Genomic DNA, 4718 nt, shown 5'->3' on the forward strand with positions numbered 1-4718 from the left:
AAAAAATACTGGGACTCTCCCAAATACATTATGTGAAACCAACATCACACTAATACCCAAACTGAATAAAGACAGTTCAAGGAAGGAAAACTACAGGCCTATATCTCTGAACAACTTGAATGCAAAACTATTAAACAAAATACTAGCAACACATATTCAAAGCCAATAAAGAAAACCATCTACCATGACCAGGTAGGGTTCATTCCAGGAATGCAAGGCTGGTTCAACATATGAAAATCAATCAATGTAATTCATCATATAAATAGAATCAAAGACAAAACTCACATGATCATTTCAATAGATACTGAAAAAGCATTTGATAAAACCCAACATCATTTAATTATGATAAAAAAAACACTGCAGAAAATTGGAATAGAAGGAACATATCTCAACATCATAAAGGCAATCTATAATAAGCCCACCTCCAACATCAAATTAGATGGGGGAAAACTTCAAGAATTCCCCCTAAAAAGAGGAACAAGACAAGGATGTACATTATCACCTCTTCTCTTCAATATAGTACTAGAGACTCTAGCCAGAGCAATAAGGCAAGAAAAGGAAATCAAAGGAGTACAAATAGAAAAAGAAGAACTCAAACTTTCATTATTTGCAGATGCCATGATACTATATTTAGAAAACCCAACAAACTCAACCAAAAGGCTTGGCGAACTGATCAACAAATTCATCAAAATGTCTCTTTACAAAATCAATCTTAAAATATCAGAAGCTTTCCTGCACACCAACCATCAATCCACTGAAAAAGAAATTCAGAAAACACTTCCATTGAGGATCTCCCCCAAAAAATACTTAGGAATAAAATTAACCTAGGAGATAAAATATCTGTACAAAAAAATTTATAAAACATTGAAAAAAGAAATTGAAGAAGACCTTAGAAGATGGAAAGATCTTCTCTGTTCATGGATAGGCAGAATAAATATCATTAAAATGGCCATCCTCCCAAAAGTGATCTACAGATTCAATGCAATGCCCATTAAACTACCAAGATCATTCCTCACAGACATAGAAAAATAAGTGCTTAAATTTATTTGGAATAACAAAATGCCCAGAATAACCAAAGTAGTTCTCAGCAAAAAAACCATGAAGGAGGAATCACAATACCTGATTTTAAACTATACTACAAAGCCAATGTAATAAAAACAGCATGGTACTGTTACAAAAACAGATAAAACAGATACATAGACCAATGGAGCAGAATAGAAGACCCAGAAACAAGCTCACATATTTTCAGCCAATTGATTTTTGACAAAGGGGCCAAAAACATACACTGAAAAAAAGATAACCTCTTCAACAAATGGTGTTGGCAAAACTAGTTAACCATATGCAGAAAACTGGAAATTAATCCCACTTTCTTACCCTGCACAAGAATCAATTCAAGATAGATCAAAGACTTAGATATTAGACCAGAGAGCTTAAGGCTCCTCAAAGAGGGCATCGGTCCAACACTGCAACACATAGGCACAGATAAACACTTTCTCACCAAGACCCCAAAGGCACAACAAATTAAAAGGCTAATCAGTACGTGGGATTGCATGAAACCAAAGAGCTTCTGTTCAGCAAAGGAAACTGCCAAGACCCTTAACTGAGAGCCAAAGCATGGGAGAAAATTTTTGCCACCTACACCTCCGATAGAGGACTAATTTCTAGAATGTACAGAGAACTCAAGAAACTCAACACTAAAAAACAAATAATCCAATAAAAAAATGGGCAAGTGAACTAAATAGGCACTTCACAAAAGAAGAAATTCAAATGGCCAATAAATGCAGAAAAATATGCTCAACATCATTGGCAATCAGAGAGATGCAAATCAAATCTACCCTGAGATTTCACCTAATTCCAACTAGAAAGGCAATCATTCAAAATACACACACACACAAAACAAATGCTGGAAAGGATGTGGAGAAGTGGGAACTCTAAAACACTGTTGGTGGGATTGCAAATTAGTGCAACTACTTTGGAAAACAGTATGGAGAATCCTCAGAAGAATGGGAACAAATCTACCATTTGATCCAGCAATACCACTTCTGGGTAATTTGGTAAGACACTGTTTCAAAAGAAAAAAGCAGGGGGTGTGGCACAGTGGCAGTGTCTTTGGATTCAAACCCCAGAAACACACACACATGCACACACACACACAAAAAAAAGAAACACAAAAAAGAAAATGTGACTTAAACCAAGAAATATCAGTGTCATAAATATCAAGTGCCTCCCCCAGAACTTAAAACACTAAAATGTCCTTATTTACCATGAATTTGAACATTTAATTGGATATCCTTGTACACAGAATGCAAGTGGTAGGATACCTTGTCTTGAAGAATGGATGTCATCCAGGAATCCATGGATTTATAGCCCTGAGTGACTGCATAACTAAAGCAGCTCTATTCTCAAGACTGCTATATTATCACAGAAGTAAGATGGAAAACTTCTGAGAAAAACAGAAACTAATTAATTACACCATTTTCCTGTCTAAAAATTGTTTAATACAATGCATTCCCTTCTTTACATAGAGTAAAACTATTTCTACTGATCAGATTACGATCAACACATTTTTCACAAATACGAGGCCTAAAGTATTTATACATTTATAAATTCCACTGTTGACTTGAAAACAAATACTCTTTATTTCGAAATAATTTTAAATTTTAAAGTAGGAAGAAAAAAGCAAAAAATAAACTAACAACAATGGAAAGAATATTAAATTTACTAAATTCATCATGCCTTTCATTGTCATGATAGACCGGTTAACATGACTGGCTTTAACATCACAGGATTCCATTTGAAAATGTCTAAGTTTACTTGGTCTCCAGGAGAAGAACATTTCTTATGGCTGCAGAAACCTGGCCAGGCTTCAAGTAGCGACTCTTCAGCTTTGACATGGCTGCCTTCATTTCTTTGTTCCTTAAACTGTAGATAACTGGGTTTAAAATGGGAGTGAAGATGGTGTAGAACACCGCGAGCACTTTGTCCACTGAGTAACTGCTGAAGGGCCACACTTAGATGAAAATGCATGGTCCAAAGAACAGTGTGACCACGGTGATGTGGGCAGTCAGTGTGGAGCGGGCCTTCGCCATGCTGGCTGAGGAGCGGTTCCCGACTGTGATCAGTATCACAGTGTAGGACACAACCAGGAGGAGAAAGGAGCTCAAGGAAAGGAAGCCACTGTCCGCAACTATGAGTAAGCTGATGACATAAGTATCTTGGCAGGCCAGCTTGGTGACTGGGGGAGGTCACAGAAAAAACTGTCCACCTGATTAGGACCACAGAAAGGCAAGTTCACAGTAAATGCCAGCTTCTGGTAGTGTAGATGAAGCCCACAAGCCAGGAGATGAGAACTAGAATAATACACACACGGCGGCTCATGATTGTCATGTAATGGAGAGGCTTGCAGATGGAGACCTAGCGATCATAGGCCATCGACACAAGGAGAACCATTTCACTGCCAGTGAAGAGGTGAACAAATAAAATGTGAGCCAAACAGGCATCAAAAGAAATAGTCTTGTGTTCTACCAGAAGGTTGGCAATCATTTTGCGGGTGGCAAAAGAGGCAACACATACATCTGTGAAAGAGAGGTTTGCAAGCAGAAAGTACATGGGTGTGTGAAGGCAGGAATCTGAGATCACGGTGAGAATGATGAGGAAGTTGCCCATGAGTATTGCTAGATAGAGGAGGGAGAAAATGATAAACAAGACAGGCTGGAGCTCCTTGGAGCTAGAGAGTCCCAGCAACACAAACTCAGTCACCCGAGAATAATTTGTGTCATTCATTGACGTTAGAAGAGACTTATGTCCAGCTACCTGAATAGGAGAGAGATAGAGATAGATCAGTGAACTGTAGTTTACTATCTCAATTACACTTCAGGTTTTCAGGATTATAATTCCTATTTATATTTATCTCCCTGGGTTTTCTTGAATCCCTAGAAATTATATAAATCTACTTTACTAAAATTAAAAACAGGTAAATTTAATAAATGAGTCTAAAAGCCCCATAGTTGTTACCCTTGAAAGGAGGATAGAGGCAGGAGTGAGTGACATTTTGATAATGCTCTGTCTCGTGATGTGTTCTGACCACTTGATTCTCCACCTCCTAAGAACTTTACCAGATGTTCCCCTTGTTTTTGTCATTTTTTGAACAAACGTTTTGTAATTATAAAGATAAGACAAGAGAGACATTACATTCCTGTAAGGTTACAAGAGGAATTATCACTTCAAATGATTAAAACCTGTCTCCTCCTTAAAGTTAACATTTCTACAAACTAAAATACAAAATCCTAGTAAAACTGTAAAAATCCGAACTTCCCAGAACCTTTGCACTTGTGACTTAGTTCCTCCTAGAGTTTTTCTTTTAGAGATAAATTAATGCATTAGTTTCTTTCAACTAATCCCTGAAGATATTAAACTTTTTTATACCCAGAAAATAGAGATAAAAACCATGAACATTTTATTAAGTTATAAATAGTATTTTATTAAATTTGGTGAGTCTTTTAACGTTATAATTGTAAAGAATTGATATTTATAATAAAGAATTCAGATCATAAGAAAAATACTTTTTCTTTTCTACTCAGTTATTCTGTGTTCTGTTTTATAAAAACTTGTCCACTTTTGTGTTATTTTTAATTGTATAGGTTTTAAAGCCTTTCTAAGATTGTATCATTAAAAAAAAAAGCAAGTTATAAAAGAAAAAATTGTCTCAGCCTCCCAAG

At 36.2% G+C, this 4718-nt stretch overlaps 1 pseudogene across 1 annotated transcript; it reads right to left on the bottom strand.

Annotated features, from left to right (window-relative positions):
- Positions 1–2810: 2810 nt before the first annotated feature.
- LOC308271347 (olfactory receptor 4K15-like) lies at positions 2811–3783 on the bottom strand (annotated as a pseudogene). Its single transcript has one exon. The product of its transcript is annotated as an olfactory receptor 4K15-like (transcript).
- Positions 3784–4718: the final 935 nt, after the last annotated feature.

This window comes from Muscardinus avellanarius (genome assembly GCF_963383645.1).
Source record: "Muscardinus avellanarius genome assembly, chromosome: 12".
Classification (NCBI taxonomy): Eukaryota; Metazoa; Chordata; class Mammalia; order Rodentia; family Gliridae; genus Muscardinus; species Muscardinus avellanarius.